The sequence below is a fragment of the Lactuca serriola genome, chromosome 3 (genome assembly GCF_051521515.1).
Source record: "Lactuca serriola cultivar US96UC23 chromosome 3, Lser_US96UC23_V15, whole genome shotgun sequence".
NCBI classification, from domain to species: Eukaryota; Viridiplantae; Streptophyta; class Magnoliopsida; order Asterales; family Asteraceae; genus Lactuca; species Lactuca serriola.
Genome location: NC_136410.1, coordinates 307,446,303 through 307,468,795, shown reverse-complemented (window position 1 = coordinate 307,468,795; position 22,493 = coordinate 307,446,303).

Sequence of the window (22,493 nt, the reverse complement as noted above, 5' to 3'; positions counted from 1 at the left end):
AATAACATTAAGAATCAAAACCATTATTTCTAACAATAGAAACTTTTAAACATCAATTTTTCATACATTTCATTGTAAGGATAAAATAATATGAAATCAAAATTTATTTTATTGCGGAAAATTTTTTCCTTTCAATGCAACTTATCGAAAAACTATGTTAATACATATTTCTTTGCAATCTTTTCTAACTCTAAGTAGTAGCTCAAGAATCCAATCTTCAAGCAATGCGATCGAAATCCATTTCTTCACGATTAGATTCTTCTCACTTCATCCCTTAAGCTTCCTCTCTTTTCTTCGATCCTTCAAAACATCAACTGTAATCTTATCACATTATGTATTAAGAATCTAGAATAGGAACTTAAAAGAGTTAGTTAATGGATTTTACCTAAAGTAGAGCCATACGGTTTGACTCTCCCATCTCTTAGATCTCTTAGGTAAATAGCGCAGCTTCGTCCAATGCCCATTCTCTTGGCAAGAATAGCAAATTGACTCTTTTGGAACAGCACATGGAAGTACTTCAGACATTTCCTTTCTCTTATGATCAAACTTTTCAATCATGGCATGTCTTTCGTTGCCATTGCCTATATCCATAGAGGTCCGGAAGGCAGCTCCACCAATCAACTTTGCGTTTCCAGTGCGCCAAATCATTGCTGATTCAGCAGCAATAAGCATATAGGTGAGATCAATGAGGGTTACGTCGTGGTTCATCATATAGTACTCTCTTACGAACTCACTATACGAGTTAGGAAGTGACTGAAGAACCCAGTCAACAGCCAACTCCTCACAAACAACAGATCCCATCATTCTTAATCTATCAATGTGCGACTTCATCTCTAGGATGTGTGCACACATTGACTTTCCTTCTTCATGTTTACTTGTCAAAAGGGCTTGAGTGAGTTTGAACTTTTCAATCTTTTGAACTTGTGGGTTAGGGAGACTAATTGGACGAGGTGGTGGAAGTGAAGCATGATCTCTTGTTCCTCGATCGAATCATGGAATATCATCTTCATGTGGAAAGCTTGTTCCACGGGATTTGGGAATACCATAGTTGTCATACTTTGACATCAACAAAACGGGAGAAAATAAATTCAAGTTAGTTGATTAGAATCCTCGATGTGACACCCAAATGAAACATCGAGGCTAGGATCCAACACAATACTCTACAACTTGGGAGAGGGATTTCGTAACCCAAATTGCAGAACATTTGAAGGTAAGTGAATGACGATTCACTAATTTTCCACCATGAAAAACGAAAAACAGATTAGGTTTTAAATGTATTGAAAACTCCTAGATCCTTTGAGATTCATTGAACTTTTCAATGGCATGTTTAAATCTCGATATGCCCCTCTAGTTTGTGACTGGGATGCCGAGGATCACAAAGCGGGTGTGAATAATCATGCAAACTTACATGGTACCCCCATATGTTACAGTCACCTATTCGATGTGCCGGTTAACCACACACGCTCCACCGAACTATGACAAACACTGAGTCACCCTTTGCTAACTTCGCTTAGAACCATTTAGTGTGCCGGTTAACCACACACGCTCCACTAACGTCTTCGCAAGGGCACAAAGTGTAATTTCATGGGATTGCATCAATTCACTTTTGCCTAAAGTAACAAAGATTGAGAATTTTATGAAAGCATTTAGTTACTTTTATACTTCATTATACTTATAATGGAAGGTTTCTGTCCTATCCTACCCATTCGGCTAACGACCCTCCACTAGTCAAGAGTGCGGTGGGTAAGAGTGGATACCCATTCAATCGCCATTTTATAGGCAATTTCCTTAAACACCCCTTATAGACCAGCTTCGTGAATGAGGCCTACTACCGGTAAGACGGACTTTTATTCATACATATATATAATGTTAGACTTTTAATGTTATATATAGTATGGGGTGTATTTTACACTTTTAAAATACTAGGTGGTCTAATTTAATAAATTACACTTTTAATTTAACTAAATGTGAACCTAAACTTTATGGATTTATTAAATCTCCTTTGATTATACACCTTAATTAATAAATAAAACAATAAGGCTGTAATTTGAACTTTTCAAAACTATACTAGGGTTTTAGAATTTAACATTCCTAAATTAAACTTTCAATCAACTTTTAAATTCCAAAACATGAGGGCAAGCTTTGAAAAATTTCAAAACGTTAGGGTTTAGAATTTAAATATTTCAAAATCAAACCTTTTAATCAAAATTTAAATTCCAAAACTTGAGGGAAAGTTTTGAAACTTTTCAAAACAAAAGGATCAAATAGCAAAAAACTTAAATTAAACAATTAATCTAATTATTATCTAATTTGACTTAAAATCAATTTCTTGCAAGATAAGTTACCCAATGAATACAAATACTCAAACTTTAATCAAATAAGGAAGTTATTATCTAATCAATTGGTAATTATCTTTTGTTTAATCAAGGATACACTCAAAATATGAATAAAATTCGAATTTTAATGATCCATAACAGTTAAGGCAAGTATCTTTGAGTAAAACAGCAAGAAATCCCGAAACTGCCTCCTTATGACGCTCGAACTCGCCGAGTTCCTCTATGGACTCGCCGAGTCCACATTGGAACTCGCCGAGTTCATCAGTTAGAAAGCTAAAATTTTGATTTTGTAACAAGAATGAACATGCAAGGCATCAATACTGTTGGAATAGTGTCAAAGGCTGCAACTATAATAGGCAAGTATTTCACCCGATTGTGATTGGTCCTTTTGGGTTGCCTTCACCATAGCAACTTAATAGGATGATTTATTATCAGAGAATAAATATTATTAATATATTATGAGAATAATATAAGGAGTAATAATATTGTTATTTGATTAATATAAGTCATAAATTAATTAGTATTAATTTGGTGACTTAAAGAGATTAATTAAATAAGAGGGTATAAACTGTCAATTGTTTGATAGTTACACTTTAGACTGTAAATCCTTAAGGGATAAGGGTTGGATGGATTCTAGGGCTTGGGACAGCTCAAAATCGTCTAAGGCTTATCTTAGGTAAGGATTTGGATTGCTTTAAGGAAAGATTATCCGGCTAGGGTTTAAGGGTGAAACCCTAGGAGTCTACAAGTATAAATAGACCCTTAGGGCATGCAAAATCGGCATCTCTTCAAAAGAAAAGAACCCCTGGCCGATTTCTTCCCAACCTTTCTCTCAAATCATCCTCCTTGCTAGTTGGTGTTTGTAAGTCATTAGAGGAGTGACAATTGTGACTCTAGAGCTCCAAGACAACAAGATCAAACAAGAGATTCAAAGGAAAACTTCTAGATCTGATTTTGTATGGTTCTTATACCTAATTAGTCACTAGAAGTCTTGGATTCAAAGCATGTTTAATTAGAAAACCTAGATCCGAGCATTAGGGTTTTGCATGCGCACATAGGAAAGTTCTTATGGCTAAAACCCATCAGTGGTATCAGAGCCTAGATTGGTTTCTATTAAATTGTTGCTTGGTTGTTTGAATCTTATTTGCAAAATTCGATTTTTTAGTTTCCAAGTCATGGACTCGGCGAGTTGGCCTGACTCGGCGAGTCCGAGCATCAGGAAGGGCCAGATTCAAGATTTTTTGGTATTTATCTTATGGAAACTTGCCTTTATCATATTAGATCAACCTTAATCCGATTTTTTGATATATATGACTATAATCTTGATCTAATTAAAGATATTTATCAACTAATAAAATATTTAATTTCCTTATATGATAATTAATTAATTATTTTGATTAAATTGGTAATTATCTTGCAAGAAATCTTGAATAAATCAAATATGGATAATTACGGAATTAATTGTTAATTAAAATTATTTGTTATTTGATCCTCCATGTTTTAAATGTTTAAAACTTGTCCTCAAGTTTTGAAATTTATGTTTTGTGATTAAAAGTTTTAATTTAGACAATTTAAATTTCAAACCCTAGATTTTTACAAGTTTAAAATACAACCGTATACTAATATAATATTACTAGATTATATATATATATATATATATATATATATATATATATATATATATATATATATATATATATATGTATGTATAACTAAAATGCTAGTCTTACCGTTAGTAGGCCTCATTCACGAAGCCGATCTATAAGGTGGGTATAAGGTTGCGGCCTATAAAATGGCACTTAATGGATGTACACTCACACCCACCGCTTGCTTGATCGGTGGAGGGTCGTTAGCCGAACGGGTAGGATAGGGCAACCTCATCCTCTCATTAAAAGGATAATATGAAATACAAAGTAGCTACATGTTTTTAAAATTTCCCAATCTTAGTTACTTTAGGAAAAGTGAATTGATGCAATCCCATGAAATTACACTTTGCACCCTTGCTAAGAAGTTAGTGGAGCGTGTGTGGTTTACCGGCACACTAATTGGTTCTAAGCAATGGTGGCAAAGGGTGATTCATTGTTTATCATAGTTTGATGGAGCGTGTGTGGTTTACCGGCACATCGAATAGGTGATCGTTACAATGAAGGCACCATGTGAATTTGCATGGTAATTCACACCCGCTTTGTGATCCTCGGTATCCCAGTCACAAACAAGAGGGGCATATCGAGATTTAAACATGCCATTGAATAGTTTCAATGAATCTCATCCAAACCTAGGAATTCTCAATACATTTAGGACTTAAAGTTATGTTTTTATGGTGGAGAATTAGTGAATCGTCATTCACTTACCTTCATATTATTTGCATCTTGGATTACGGCATCCCTTTTCTAATATGTAAATATTGTTGTTGGATCCTAGCCCTATTTTTTCTTATTGGGTGATAATTAGGGATTCATATTCTAATCTATCTTTGTCCTTTCTATTTGTAGATGTCGAACGCAAACAACGCTACTGCTAGTTCTTTCACATTGATGAGCCTTTGTCAAAAGGTCACTTTCGATGGGACGAACTTTAGCGAATGGATAAGATACATTCGCACCATTGCTCGCTATGAGGATAAGGAGTATGTCCTCGATGAGAAGCTCGAGAAAATTAACCCTGAAATCGCTACTCCGGCTGAAATGACCGCTTTTGAAACTCATGAGCGCGATGTAACGAAGGTACATTGCATCATGATAGCCACCATGAACTCCGAATTCCAAAAGTCCTATGAGGACATGTACCCGTATGAGATGCATCAAGACTTATTGGAGAGATACCACCAAAACGTGAGACAAGAGCGTTATGAGATTTTCACTAACATGATTTCCGGTAAGATGGGTCATGGAGAGTCTCTTACCGTGTACCTGCAAAAGATGAAAAGGTATGTCGACCGCCTCCGCAAGTTGAATGTTGAATTTGGGGAAGACTTGGCGATCGACATGGTGCTTCACTCTTTGCCTCCAAGCTACAATCAATTTAGGATGACCTACCTCATGAACAAAGAGGAGGTCACCCTAAGCAAGCTCCAAGGTCTCTTGAGGGTCACTGGGAGCAACTTAATGGACAAGTCTGTTGCACCAACTCCCAATCCACCCGCTGCTCCTGTCTTGGATATTGGACAAGGAAAGGGAAAGAAGAGGAAGGCTTCGTCTAAGAACTATCGTAAGGTTATAGCCCGAGATGGTGCCTCTTCTAGTGGGACCAAAGTTGATCATGCTAAGCCCTGCCCTAACCCAGAGGAGGCAGAGTGCCACCACTGCCACAAGATAGGACATTGGAAGAGAAGCTGCCCAGAGTACCTGCAAGCCATCAAGGAAGGAAAGATCAAGCCGTCTTTCGCAGGTATATACACAATTAAATCTAACGATTCAACTCATTCTATTTCTTGGGTTCTTGATACCAGTTGTGGTTACCACATTTGTTCTAATGTGCAGGGACTAAGAAGAAATAGGGATGTGGAGGCTGGAAGAATAAATCTAATCATGGGGAACAGAAGATCGTCGCCTGTGACCAAGATTGGAGTGTATTCTTTAGTGCTTAGGAGTGGTTTAAGTTTAGATTTGAACAATTGTTGCTATTCGCCAGAAATGGCTAGAAATATCATTTCATTTCTTGGTTTGTTTAGACAAGGTTTTAGATTTTCTTTTAATAATGAGAATGGTTCTATTTTAGCTTATCTAAATGGTGTCTTTTATTTTGAAGCAATATCGTGTAATGGAATTTATGAAACCGTTATGATTGTTGATAACTTAGGAAATGATGTTTTGAACATAGATTCTTCCAATAGTATGGATAAAGCATCCCTGTGGCATTGTTGCCTTGGACATGTCAACAAGAAACGCACAGCCCAACTCCAAAAGGATGGAGTGTTGGAGTCATTCGACCTTAGGGATGATGACACATGCGAGTCTTGTTTGCTTGGAAAGATGACTAAGTCACCCTTCGTTGGTTCTTGCGAAAGGGGTGAGGGTCTATTGGACCTAATATCGGATACAGTGTCTAAGTCCATAACTATATTTGGTATGTACTTGACCCGACCCGGCATGGTCCATTTGGGTTGCACTTCACCCGAACAATTTATGGATAATATTTGAGAATAGTACAAGTTATGATTTATTAATATATTATAAGTTCTAATATATTAATATAAGATCATATTATTTAATTAGTAGTGATATATAATTAATCTAGGATTAATTTAGTGATCAAAGATATTACTAATTAAATATGGGCTTCTATATTTATATAGTGTGGGCTTATGCTTATTTGGAATGGGCTAGGCTTGGATGGAGAAGTCCATGGATACTCCATGGAGCTTTAACCCATGGATCTCATGGAAATGAAGAGACATGGGTATTAGGCTTTACATGGATGTAACCCTAATCCACCATACTATATAAAGGAGGCTTTGGCTCTTGAAATCAAGCTAGTTGTATCTAGTGAACACTAGTTGACATATGTTGAGGTGAGGGCCGATTTCAAGAGAAGTGTGACTATTCTCTCAAAGTTCCAAGTTTGTGGTGATTTGTGACTTTCATTTGAGGCATCCACATTATTGGTGCTAGGCTCTAAAACTCCAAGCAATCAACTACAACTACAAGGTAAGTGTATCTACTAGCTTTATTTGATTCAAGTTCCCCATGCCATGCTAGTTAGGATATAAGCCTTGGGAAAATAATTATTTGCATGTATCTTAGACAAACATAGATCCAAGGTTTATTAGGGTTGCATGTACACTTAGGAAGTGTTAGAATGCTCAAAACCCATCACCTAATACATACCGATGTATGTGGACCGTTTAGATCAACCACGAAGGATGGGAACCGCTTCTATGTGACTTTTACCGATGACTATAGTAGATATGGGTATATCTATTTAATCAAGCAAAAGTCAGAAACTTTTGAAAAGTTCAAAGAGTTCAAGAATGAAGTGGAGAATCAATTGGGCAGGAAAATCAAGATGCTTCGATCCGATCAAGGAGGAGAGTACCTAAGTCTTGAATTCCACAATTATCTCAAGGAGTGTGGAATAGTTTCACAATTGATGCCACCGAGGACACCACAATTGAATGGTGTGGCAGAAAGGCGTAATCGAACCTTATTGGATATGGTTCGCTCTATAATGAGTCGTGCTTCACTACCTATCTCTTTTTGGGGGTATGCCTTAGAGACTGCCGCCCATATCCTTAACCGAGTCCCTACTAAGAAGGTTGCCAAAACACCTCACGAGATGTGGACATGGAAAGCTCCCTAGTTAGCACATATCAAGTTTTGGGGTTGCGAGGCTTTCGTAAGACGAGATACTCACGACAAGCTCGAACCTCGTAGTGAGCGATGTATTTTCATTGGCTACCCGCAGAAATCCTTTGGATATCTCTTCTATAGACCGAAGGACAATGTTGTCTTCGTTGCGAGGAGAGGAGTTTTCCGAGAGCGAGAACTCATAAGCCAAGGAGACAATGGGAGGAAAATCGAGCTTGAAGAGATTCAAGAGTCGATAGATGAAGGAACCTCTACCGCTGGCACTCAACCCAAGGAGGAAACTCCGGTTGAACCAATTGACGAGTCCTTACCTCTTAGACGTTTCGAAAGAGTTAGAGTTCAACCCCAGTTTTATGGTTTTCATATTACTACCGAAGGGGACACGTATATTAGTGATGGTACACTAATAAACCTTGATGAACCTAATAGGTATAAGGAAGCCATGGCAGGCCCGGAGTCTGCGAAATGGAAAGAGGCAATGGATAGCGAGATCCAATCCATGTTTGATAACCAAGTTTGGAATTTGGTTGATAATGTGCCCGGACGTAAGACCATTGGGTGGAAATGGATCTTCAAGAAGAAGACCGACGTGGATGGAAATGTACACACGTATAAAGCACGATTGGTCGCAAAGGGCTTTACTCAAACTCCCGGAGTTGACTATGATGAGACCTTCTCACCAGTTGCGAAGATAAAATCTATTAGAGTGATGCTAGCGATTGCCGCATTTCATGATTATGAGATTTGGCAAATAGATGTCAAGACCGCTTTCCTTAATGGGAAGTTGGCTGAGGATGTTTACATGGCTCAGCCAGAGGGGTTTGTGGATCCGAAGCATCCAAATAGAGTGTGTAAACTTGAGAAGTCCATCTATGGACTTAAGCAAGCATCTCGCAGATGGAATCTTTGCTTCGATGAGAAAGTCAAAGAGTTTGGATTTGTATGAAGCGAAGATGAATCGTGTGTATATGTCAAAGCCAATGGGAGTATAGTAAGCTTCCTCGTTCTGTATGTCGACGACATACTACTCATAGGAAACGACGTCCCGACTCTGCAGGAGGTTAAGTCCTGGCTCGGGAAGTGCTTCTCTATGAAGGACATCGGAGAGGCTTCCTATATTTTGGGAATAAGGATAGTGAGAGAAAGAAGTAGGAGACTAATAGGACTTAGTCATAACACTTACTTAGAGAAAGTACTAAAACGTTTTAGTATGGAAAACTCGAAGAAGGGAGAATTACCGATACAAAGTAATGCCAAGTTGAGTAAGACTCAAAGTCCTAGTACCGAAACTGAAATAGCAGAAATGAGCCAAGTACCATACGCTTCCGCAGTTGGCTCAATCATGTATGCTATGACTTGTACTTGCCCTGATTTAGCCTTTGCTTTGAGCATGGTTAGCAGATATCAAGGTAATCCTGGCAGAGCCCATTGGATTGCGGTGAAGAATATCCTTAAGTACCTTCGGAGGACGAAGGAATGGTTTTTAGTCCTCGAAGGGAGTGATGACTTGAAGGTGCGAGGGTATAGTGACGCCAGTTTTCAGACCGACAGGGACAACTACCGTTCGCAGTCGGGTTGGGTCTTTACCTTGAATGGAGGAGCAGTGACTTGGAAAAGTTCCAAGCAGGAAACCGTAGCTAATTCAACGTGTGAATCAGAGTACATTGAAGCGAGCGAAGCGTCGAAGGAGGCAATATGGCTGAAGAACTTCATCGGTGATCTTGGAGTTGTACCTGCCATAAAGGAGCCCATGGAGATTTTATGTGATAATGAAGCAGCGGTTGCCTTGACCAAGGAACCGAGAGATCATGGTAGATCATGACATATCGACATAAAATATCAATTTATTAGACATCATGTAGAAGAAGGACAACTCGTAGTGAAGAGGGATATCATCAGAAGATAACCCAACAGATCCGCTTACGAAGGGACTGAGTAGGGTTAAGCACTTGCAGCATGCTAGGAGTATTGGGCTGAAGGATGATGTTAGCATAGATTAGATAGTATTAGAAACGTGTAATAGATAAATGTAATTAACATTTGATGATTAAATAAAGGAGTTTTATTTATGAGTAATGTTACTATCTTGTGTTAATTGTTTAACTATTGTTTCACTTTGCATGTTTTGACTTCCAGAATAATTCAGTTTATTAAGAATAATCGAATTATTCAAATTGTCCACAATCGTTCATGTGTTGGAAGTAGGTATGAATGAATATTGTCGTGAATTAGTGTGTAGATTGTATAAATGGTATTAGACATAGCAAAGGGTTGCTGCAACGTTCATGAGTGCTTATGAACTGGTTTTGAGCATTGGAACAAACCCGCGCTTGCTGGAATCACCTTATGGAATATGATATAAAAGGTTGATCGCAAGACGATAATATAATATAGTCTTAAAACCTAGATATATGGTTTGTTATTTGTTAATTGGTTGTACATTGATAATGCGAAAACGCATCAGTAACACAGTGTTATAAAACGCATTGTTGTGTATAGTTGATTAATGAATAAGTAAATGCATATAAGTCGAAGTTTATCTGTTACTTTTATCTCACGAGGATAAAAGCGATATCTCTGCCGCTCGATGATTTGATTTGACTTATGTGCCGGGCCCGTTCAGAACTAAATTGATGTGTTCGATTAAGTTCTACGTCAAATAAATCGGAGATCGAGAAACCTAAATGCTTGACTAATCAGTCCATAGAATTGTCAGCATGATATCTAACAGAGGACTGTACGATCCCTTATCTAAAGGACAAGATTGATTAGATCAGAGTTTGATAGCGTCTTTGAGAGCTACGATTGCAAATCGAATTGTACTTGTGCATATAGTTACTAGACTTATCCAAGTGGGAGACTGTTGGAATAGTGTCTAAGGCTGCAACTATACTAGGCAAGTATTTGACCCGATTGTGCACGGTCCTTTTGGGTTGCCTTCACCATAGCAACTTCATAAGATGATTTATTATGAGAGAATAAATATTATTAGTATATTATGAGAATAATATAAAGAATAATATATTGTTATTTGATTAATATGACTCATAGAATTAATTGGAATTAATTTGGTGACCTAAAGAGATTAATTAAATAAGAGGGTATAAACTGTCAATTGTTTGATAGTTACACTTTAGACTGTAAATCCTTAAGGGATAAGGGTTGGATGGATTCTAGGGCTTGGGATAGCCTCAAAATCTTCCAAGGCTTATCTTAGGTAAGGATTTGGATTGCTTTAAGGAAAGATTATCCAGCTAGGGTTTAAGGGTGAAACCCTAGGAGTCTACAAGTATAAATAGACCCTTAGAGCAAGGGGAATCGGCATCTCTTCAAAAGAAAAGAACCCCTGGCTGATTTCTTCCCAACCTCTCTCTCAAATCATCCTCCTTGCTAGTTGGTGTTTATAACCCATTAGAGGAGTGACAATTGTGACTCTAGAGCTACAAGACAACAAGATCAAACAAGAGATTCAAAGGTAAACTTCTAAATCTGATTTTGTATTGTTCTTATACCTAATTAGTCATTAGAAGTCTTGGATTCAAAGCATGTTTAATTAGAAAACCTAGATCCAAGAATTAGGGTTTTGCATGCGCACATAGGAAAGTTCTTATGGCTAAAACCCATAAGATCATATAAGCATAACACTTATGCTCCCACTAGCTTTGACATGTATTTAGAAAACAGTTTAACTTCTAGAAAAACAATACCTATTGAATTTCTTAAGTTCATATTCTAATACTTAATGCTTTGACAATCTTTTATCTAAGCTTCTTAATCTCATACACCTTTGTCTAAGATAGCTTATATGTGTGTCTAAACAATTCAGACTAATTGCCAAATCTCACAATTCGAATTATGGAAAGGGATACCGTAACCATAATCAAATTTGAGAATACAATTTTACAATCGCTAGCTTCTTAAAATCTCTCTTAGTGAAAGCATTTCCTGACATCCATCTTCATGAAGGAGGAAATCTTATGACACTTAGATTTTAACGGTGTATGTGTTCCTATCCATGCAAATTTTCAAAACAAAAGTTTGCGACAAATCCAAACTCTTATGGACCGAACTTTCTTAATCTTCATTTCTTGCCTTATGGTAACACGAGTGCCCACCATGTCTTCCAAGTAGTTAAGCAGCTCACCCTTTTCTTATCAATGTACTTTTCATTGATCAAGGTCCTTTCCTTTTATGCATTCAAATGAGAACTCATAGAACTCACATGCATAAATTAACTCAATTGGAATGTCATAGAAACAAGATAGTGTCAACACGATAGGTTGTAAACCTCAAGTCGTGTGCTAGTGATGATTGATAAGGTTTATTCTTGATTAGTTCTTGAAACTTTTCGAGATCATTAAGAATCCCACTGACTCCTTGACATATAAGATTCTTTTGTCAATGAACATTTCTTGACAAACGAATATTCGACAGTTAGTGTAGCTTTTATCAAGACAAAACACTTAATAAAATTGGTCCTAGTTGGTCTTTGTCTTATCCAAGACATCACAACTTTCCACATTTAATGAATGTTATCAACCATCGTAATACTTGTCATTCAATGTCACAATCTTAACTCTAAGATTTGGTTTTGGAACGAAGTATGATTGACTTCTTGATTTAACCATTTCTTCAATTCTCGATTCCTCTTCTTAAACATACAATTGCACAAAGACTCACTTAGAGGATCAACTGATATATGTTTCTTAATCATTAAGACCTATCATAAAACATAATAAAAGGTACTCTCCCTTCTGCTTAGAATAGAGAAACTTTTATCTTTCTTCCTACTTGATTCTTCTTATTCGTTCTGCTATTCATTTAAACTCTTTCAACTCAACTCAGAATTACACTTAATCTTGTAAGCATAATCATATCCACTAAACCTTTAGTAAATTATGATGAATATCTTTGTCATTCTTGTGGTAGACTTGATCAACACACAACCTTGTGTACTTGATCTCCTAGTCCTTCACTTGACACTTGGTCAACAAATTAGTCTAATTTCCAAATATAAAATTTCTCATTCATCGTGCAACCAAGTTGCATGATTCCAAATTTCTATCCAATTGAAACTTGGGCGATGAGAAACTTTCCCTATTTGGTAAATTCTTGACCTTTCTAGAAATAACATAATTAAGAATCAAATCCATTATTGCTAAAAGTAGAAACTTACAAACATCAATTTTTCATACATGCCATTACAACGATAAATAAATAATATAAAATCAAAATTTATCTCATTGCGGAAAAATTTGTCCTTACAATGCAATTCAATTGAAAAACTATGTTAATACACATTTCTTAGCAATCTTATTCTAACTCCAAGTAGTGGCTCAAGATTCTATTCTTCAAGTAATGCGATCGAAATCCATTTCTTCACGATTAGATTCCGCTCACTTCTTACCTTAAGCTTCCTTTCTTTTCTTTGATCCTACAAAACATTCAAATGCAATCTTATCACATTATGTATTAAGAATCAATGAATAGGAACTTAATGGAGTTAGATAGTGGATTTTACTTGAAGCACATCCATGCTCTTTGACTCTCCCATCTTCTGGATTCTTTATGATCTCAGGGCATACTTGTATCCAACGCCCTTTCACTTGGCAGCAAACGTAGCTCGGTTCTCCTAGAACGTCCTCGGAAGCATGGTTGGTTGACTTTCCCAACAAATATGCTCCATTGCTTTGCCAAATCATTTCTGATTCAGCAGCAATGAGCATGTAAGTTAGGTCAATGAGGTTTGCGTCATGATCCATCATATATTACTTTCTTTTGAACTCATTATATGATTCAGGGAGTGACTGCAGAACCCAGTCTACAGCCAACTTATTAGAGAATGACGCACCCAACATAATCAACCTATCAATGTGTGATTTCATTCCTAGAACGCGGGCACACACGGGCTTACCATCTTCATGTTTCATTGCCAATAGGGCTCTAGTGACATTGAACCTTTCAATTCTTCAATCTTGTGGGTTAGGGAGAACAACGGGAGGAGGAGGAGGAAGTGAAATCAAACTACTCCACCTAGATTCTTCACTTGACTAGCGGAACAACTTATTTTCAGTAGGAACACCTTTTCCTTGAAATTTGGGAAGACCACGATATACTAGGGCTAGGACCCAACACAATATTCCACAACTCGGGAGAGGGATGTCGTAACCCAAATTGCAGAACATTTGAAGGTAAGTGAATGACGATTCACTAATTTTCCACCATGAAAAATGAAAAACAGATTAGGTTTTAAATGTATTGAAAACTCCTAGATCCTTTAAGATTCATTAAACTTTTCAATGGCATGTTTAAATCTCGATATGCCCCTCTAGTTTGTGATTGGGATGCCGAGGATCACAAAGCGGGTGTGAATAACCATGCAAACTTATATGGTGCCCCATATGTTACAGCCACCCTATTCGATGTTCCGGTTAACCACACACGCTCCACCGAACTATGACAAACATTGAGTCACCCTTTGCTACCTTTGCTTAGAACCATTTAATGTGCCGGTTAACCACACACGCTCCACTAACGTCTTCGCAAGGGCACAAAGTGTAATTTCATGGGATTGCATCAATTCACTTTTGCCTAAAGTAACTAAGATTGAGAATTTTATGAAAGCATTTAGTTACTTTTATACTTCATTATACTTATAATGGAAGGTTTCTGTCCTATTCTACCCATTCGGCTAACGACCCTCCACTAGTCAAGAGTGCGGTGGGTAAGAGTGGATACCCATTCAATCGCCATTTTATAGGCAATTTCCTTAAACACCCCTTATAGACCAGCTTCGTGAATGATACTAACGGTAAGACTGACTTTTACTTATACATATATATAATGTTAGACTTTTAATGATATATATAGTATAGGGTGTATTTTACACTTTTAAAATACTTGGTGTTCTAATTTAATAATTATACTTTTAATTTAATTAAATTGTAAACCAAAACTTTATAGATTTACTAAATCTCTTTTAATTATACACTTTAATTAATTAATAAGGGTGTGATTTGAACTTTTCAAAACTATACTAAGGTTTTAGAATTTAACATTTCTAAATTAAACTTTTAATCAACTTTTAAATTCCAAAACTTGAGGGCAAGTTTTGAAACATTTCAAAACATTAGGGTTTTAACTATTTAAATTTCAAAACAAAACTTTTATGTTTTAATTTAAACTATAAAACTTACATGGGCATAATTGAAATTTTTCACATCACAAGGATCAAATAACAAATAATAGAAATTAAACAATTAATTTTGTCATTATCTATATTTGACCTAATTTCAATTTCCTGCGAGATAAGTTACCCAATTAATACAAATAATCAAACTTTAATCATATAAGGAAGTTATTATCTAATCAATTGGTAATTATCTTTTCTTTAATCAAGGATATACTCAATAATATGTTTAAAATCGGATTTTAATGACCCAAAACAGATAAGGCAAGTATCCATGAGCAAAACAGCACGAAATCCCGAAATCCCCTCTTTTTGACGCTCGAACTCGCCGAGTTCCTCTATGGACTCGCTCGAACTCGCCGAGTTCATCAGGCACACTTACAAAAATCGAATGTTTTAAGCATGAACAAATAAACAAGGCATCAATACAATAGAAACCAATCTAGGCTCTTCATATGTGCTCATACAAACCCTAATGCTTGGATCTAGGTTTCTCTAATGTACATGCTATTCATCCAAGACTTTAAACCCTAAATCTAGCATATGATAATCAATATTAACATAATAATGGGTTTAAGATATTACCTTGATTGTTATGTAGCAATAACAATCTCAAATCCTCCTTGTAATGACTTTAGAAAGCTTAGAGTCACAAATGTCACTCCTCTAATGGCTCACAAACACCAAGAGCAAGAGGATGAAGAATAAGGTGAGAGGAGCCTCCCAAAAACGTGTAGAAACCCTAAGGATTCAGTTGCCCACGTTTTTGGTGCCCAAGGGGTCCTTAAATAGTGAGGCTATTAGGGTTATCTAACAAGGAAACCCTAATTTGGATGCTTAGGCCCTAAGCAACCCATGGACTCCTTCCTTAGAGGCCTTGGACGATTTCTAATAGGTTTCCCCATAGAATTCGTCCACACCATCCTCTATAGAGTCCATTAGCCTAATATTCAACTATCACACAATTGACAGTTCTAGTCCCTTAAGTTTAATTAATGTCTTTTAGCCACAAACTTAATTCTTATTAATTCTTGACTAATATTAATTAAACAATATGATTTCTCCTTTAATATATTATTCTCATAATATATTAATAAATCATATTTAATCCTTTCTCTCCATAATTCATCCTATCAAGTTGCTTTGGTGAAGGCAACCCAAAAGGACCATGCACCATCGGGTCAAGTACATACCAAAATAGTTATGGACTTAGACACTAATCCAACACCTATGTGCTCATGCAAACCCTAATGCTTGGATCTAGGTTTCTCTATTGTACATGCAATTCATCCAAGACTTTAATGTTGGATAAGGTGTCTAAGTCCATAATTTATTTGGTATATACTTGACCCGACCGGCATGGTCCATTTGGGTTGCATCTCATCCAAACTATTTATGGATAATTTTATGAGAGTTATACACATATGTTTATTAATATATTATAAGTTATAATATATTAATATGAAGTTATGTTATTTAATTAGTCTTAGTCTTAAATTAATTATGAATTAATTTAGAGATTAAAAGGAAGACTAATTAGATTATGGGCTATTGGTTTTATATGGTGTGGGCCAACACTCATTTGTTAATGGGCTAGGCTTGGATGGAAGTCCATGGATGATCCATGGAGCTTTTAACCCATGGATCCTTGGAAAGGAAAGGTCATGGGTTATTAGGGTTTCACCCTAACCATGCACACTATATAAGCATGCTTATGGAGCATGAAATGGCAACTAGTGAACTAGTGTGTGTGAGCTTGTGTGTGGCCGAAATTATACAAGTGTGTATACTCTCTCAAAGTTTTCCAAGAGTTTGTGGTGTTTTGTGATTCCATTTGAGGCATTCACACTATTGGTGCTTGGCCCTCAAACTCCTTAGAACCAAACTCATCAAAAAGGTATGTAATCTCTTCTAACTCTTTTATGTTGAATTGTTCCCCATGCCATGTTAGATAGGTTATAAACCTTGGAAAATTATTATTTTGCATGTATTTAGACAAACATAGATCCAAGGTTTATTAGGGTTTCATGCACACTTAGGAAGTGTTAGATTGCTCAAAACCCAACAGTGGTATCAGAGCCTAGGCTTGCTTGTTTGACACTTGATGCAAAATAGTTAAAAAAAGTCGAAAAACTTGTTGTCTGACTGATGAACTCGCCGAGTCGATGGGGGGACGCGCCAAGTCCATGTGTATCTTCAACCTACTCGCTGAGTAGGTTCATGCACTCGACGAGTAGGATCGACAGAGTGTAGATTTTCGACTTTTGCTGCTGGAAATGGACTAGAAACATTACCCTAAACTGTTTTGGTGTTTTAAAACTTGTTTTAGTTGGTGTAATGATTGTTCTAATCAATTTACAATAGCATATATCAAAATTCCATGATTTTTATGTGTTCATAATAGTTCTTGAAATTTTGATGATCATGTTCATGTTCTTATGAATTTAGAAGATTTTAGGAATTATTTGCTGAATTGTTTGGAATTAATTCTTGATCATTTATGTGTTTTAATGGAATCCATAATTGGTCCTCAAGTTATGGATATCCGAAGGTCACTTTCTTTAACACACACATTTAAACACATAAGTTACATGAAAGTGAAGAGTCTTCATTTTTATGAACCTTTAATTCATAAGTTATGAAATGAAAAGTTTTGGATAGTTACAAAACTTGTCCTCAAGTTTTGGAATTTGTAAAGTTTCACACACTTTAATAAACTTTAATTCCAACCCTTAGAGTTTTAATAGTTAAAATTCAACCCTTATACTATTTATAACATTAATGGTTAATTATTATATATATGTATAAGAATAAGTCGTTCTACCGTTAGTAGGCCTCATTCACGAAACCGGTCTATAAGGTGGGTATAAGGTTGTTGCCTATAAAATGGTGACTTAATGGGTGTCCATTCTCACCCACCGCTTGCTTGACTGGTGGAGGGTCGTTAGCCGAACGGGTAGGACAATGACTTTAAATCCTCATTAAAAGTATAATGACTATTATAAAGTAACTAAATCCTTTTAATTCCCAATCTTAGTTATTTTAGGAAAAATGTGAACATGGTGCTAGTCCATGGAATTCACACTTTGTACCTTACCAACTCGTTGGTGGAGCGTGTGTGGTTAACCGGCACACTAACTTGGACTAGTAAGGATCACGAAGGGTGACTTAATGTTTGTCATGGATCAATGGAGCGTGTGTGGTTTACCGGCACATTGATTAGGTGATAATATTAAGGGTACCAAGTGAATTAGCATGGTTATTCACACCTTGTTTTGTGATCCTCGGCATCCCAGTCACAAAACTTGAAGGGCACAATCGAGATTGAAACATGCCATTGAAAAGTTCAATGAATCTCAAAAGAATCTAGGAATTTCAAATCCAATTAAAACCTAATAATTCATTTTTGTTTTTCATGGTGGAAATTGGTGAATCGTCATTCACCTACCTTTCAAATATATTATTACTTAGATTACGGCATCCCTCTTCTAAGTATAATATATTGTGATTGGGTCCTAGCCTTAATATTACATTTGGGTGTCTTATTAAGGATTCTATATATCTAATCTAAACTTGCTTTCTTCCTTCAGATGTCGTCCAACACTAATGCTTCAGGCTCTAACCCAACTGGTTCTTTCTCTCTCATGAATCTTTGTGGGAGGGTCATCTTTGATGGTTCCAACTTCATGGATTGGATTAGAAACATCAGGATGGTTACTCGTTATGAGGACAAGGAATATGTCCTCGATAAGGAGATAAAAGAACTTGATGAGTCTACTGCTACTCCTGAGGAGATCGCTGAATTCAGGACACATGAGAGAGATGCTACTAAGGTGGTATGTATCATGATGGCCACGATGACAGCCGAGCTCCAAAAGTCTTATGAAGATTACTACCCTTTTGAGATGCACCAGGACTTAATGGAAAGGTACCATTAGAGTGCTCGTCAGGAGCGGTATGAAATAATCTCCTCCATAATAACTACCCGCATGAAGGACGGTGATTCCGTCATGGCCCACATGCAAAAGATGCAAAGGTATGTGGACCGTTTGCTGAAGCTAAATGTGAACATCCCTGAGGAGTTGGCAATTGACATCATTTTGCACTCCTTACCTTATTGTTATGACCAATTTCGTATGACATATCATATGAACAAGGAGGAAGTTACCCTCAACAAGCTTCAAGGACTCTTGAAGACCGCGGAAACCGGTCTTAAGGGCAAGGCGGTTGTTACCTCTACTACTCCTACTCCAACATCTACCCCTGTTTTAGCTATCGGGCAAGGCAAAGGGAAAAAGAGGAAGCACCCTTCGAAGGGTACCAAGGGAAAGTCTCTTGAAGGCTCCTCATCGAAGACCAAGAGCGGTTCTATCACTCCTTCTGCCATTCCCAAGGATGCTGAATGTTTCTATTGCCATTGAAAGGCACACTGGAAGCAAAACTGCCCTAAGTACTTGCAGGATCTAAAGGATGGGAAAGTGAAACCCACCCATGCAGGTATTTACACTATATTGTCTAATTACTCATTATATTCTAACTCTTGGGTGCTTGATACACGATGTGGTATTCACATATGTTCTGATATGCAGGGCCTAAGAAGAAGTGAGGATATGGAGCACGGGAAGATAAACTTGATCATGGGGAATAGGAAGGCTTCACATGTTTCCAAGATTGGAGTTTATACTTTGTTGCTTAATAATGGGTTAAAATTAGATTTGAATAAATGTGTGTACTCGTCGGAAATGGCGAGGAATATTATTTCTTTTCATGCTTTGTACAAACAAGGTTTTACCTTTTCGTTTGATAATGAATGTGGTGGTATTAATGCTTTCTTTTAAAAATGTGTTTTATTTTAAAGCATTACCTTGTGATGGTGTGTATGAAACTGTGTCGATTGTAGACAACTTAGGAAATAATGTGTTGTGTATTGATTCTTCTACTAGCCTAGATAAAGCATCATTGTGGCATTGTGGTCTTGGACATGTAAACAAGAAACGCATAGGCCAGCTCCAAAAGAGTGGAGTTTTGGAATCATTCGACCTTAAATCGGATGATAGTTGTGAATCTTGTCTACTTGGAAAGATGACAAAAACACCCTTCACTGGAACTTGTGAAAGGGGTGAGGGTTTGTTGGACCTAATACATACTGATGTATGTGGGCCTTTCAAAACTGCCACAAGGGATGCTAATCGGTATTATGTGACTTTTATTGATGATTTTAGTAGATACGGGTATGTCTACTTAATCAAACATAAGTCAGAAACCTTTGAAAGGTTTAAGGAATTCCAACAGGAAGTAGAAAATCAATTGGGCAGGAACATTAAGATGCTTCGATCCGATCGAGGTGGTGAGTATCTTAGTATCGAGTTCCTTGACTATCTTAAGGAGTGTGGGATTGTTTCACAATTGACTCCTCCCAGGACACCACAGTTGAATGGTGTAGCTGAGAGGCGTAATCGAACCTTGTTGGACATGGTTTGCTCTATGATGAGTCCAGTTTCGTTACCAATCCCTTTTTGGGGGTATGCCTTAGAGACTGCCGCCCGTATCCTTAATCTAGTCCCTACAAAGAAGGTTACCAAAACACCTCATGAGATGTGGACTGGGAAGGTTCCCAATTTGAACCACATCAAGATTTGGGGTTGTGAGGCTTTTGTGAGGCGTGAGACTCATGATAAGCTCGAACCCCGGAGTGAAAGGTGTATTTTCATCAGCTACCCACAGAAATCCTTCGGTTACCTCTTCTACAGACCCAGTGAGAATGTGGTCTTTGTAGCAAGAAGAGGGGTCTTTCGTGAGAGAGAATTTATAAGCCAAGGAGACAGTGGGAGGCAAATTGATCTTGAAGAAATTCAAGAAGCAATTGGTGAAGGAACCTCAGATACTAGCAATCAACTTGAGGAGGAAACTCCTGTTGAGCAAGCTGACTTGTCTATACCTCCGAGGCATTCCACACGGGTTAGGAACACACCTTCGTTTTATTATGGCTTTCATATTACTACGGAAGGTGATACGTTTATCAGTGATAGTACACTGGTAAATTTGGATGAACCTAGCAGTGTTAAGGAAGCCATGGCAGGCCCGGAGTCTTCTAAATGGAAGGAGGCTATGGACAGCGAGATACAGTCCATGTATGACAATCAAGTGTGGAACTTGGTTGACCATGTACCAGGCCGTAAAACAGTCGGGTGCAAATGGATCTTCAAGAAGAAGACCGACATGGAAGGAAAAGTGCATACTTATAAGGCTCGACTGGTTGCGAAGTGTTTTACTCAAACTCAAGGTATTGATTATGATGAAACCTTCTCGCCGGTAGCAAAGATTAAGTCTATTAGGGTTATGCTAGCCATTGCAGCATTTCATGATTATGAAATATGGCAAATGGATGTCAAAATTGCTTTCCTTAATGGAAAGTTGGCTGAGGATGTGTACATGAATCAGCCAGAGGGTTTTGTCAGTGCAGAGTACCCTAATAGAGTATGCAAGCTTGAGAAATCCATTTATGGATTAAAACAAGCATCTCGTAGCTGGAATCTTTGTTTTGATAAGAAGGTAAAAGAGTTTGGCTTCTCGAGAAGTGAAGATGAGTCTTGCGTGTATGTCAGAGCTAGTGGGAGTATAGTTAGCTTCTTGGTACTATATGTGGATGACATACTACTTATAGGAAATGACATCCCAACCTTGCAGGAGGTTAAGTCCTGGCTTGGGAAGTGCTTTGCTATGAAGGACCTAGGGGAGGCTGCCTATATCCTAGGGATAAGGATATTAAGAGAAAGGAGTAAAAGACTAATTGGACTTAGTCAGAGTACCTACTTGGATAAGGTGTTGAAAAGGTTCAACATGCAAAATTCCAATAAAGGAGATTTACCGATCCAAAGCAATGCCAAACTGAGTAAGTCTCAGAGTCCGAGTACAGAGGCAGAGATAGCTAAGATGAGCCAACTACCGTATGCTTCCGCAGTTGGCTCGATCATGTATGCTATGACGTGTACCCGCCCTGATGTGGCATTTTCTTTCAGCATGGTCAGCAGGTATCAGGGGAACCCTGGCAAGGCTCATTGGACCGCGGTAAAGAACATTCTCAAGTATCTGCGGAGGACTAAGGATTAGATCCTTACCCTTGGTGGGAGTGATGACTTGAGAGTGTTAGGGTATAGTGATGCTGGTTTTCAGACTGATAGGGATAACTTCCGCTCTCAGTCGGGCTGGATCTTTACCTTAAATGGTGGGGCAATTTCTTGGAAGAGTTCCAAGCAGGAGACGGTGGCTGATTCGACTTGTGAATCAGAGTATATAGCAGCGAGTGAAGCAGCAAAGGAGGCGATATGGCTAAAGAACTTCATCGGAGACCTTGAAGTTGTACCAGCTATTAAAGAACCTATGGAGATTTTTTGTGACAACAATAGTGCGGTTGCCTTAGCCAAGGAACCAAGAGATCATGGCAGATCCCGACACATTGACAGAAAATATCACTTCATAAGACACAAGATTGAAGAAGGACTCCTCGTGGCTAGGAGGATAACGTCGGATGATAATCCTGCAGATCCCCTTACCAAGAGACTGACGAGGGTTAAGCATTTTCAGCATGCGAGGCGCATCGGGCTGAGGGACGATATTAGTTTTACAGATTAGATAGTTTTCCTGAAACTTGTAAAATGTAAT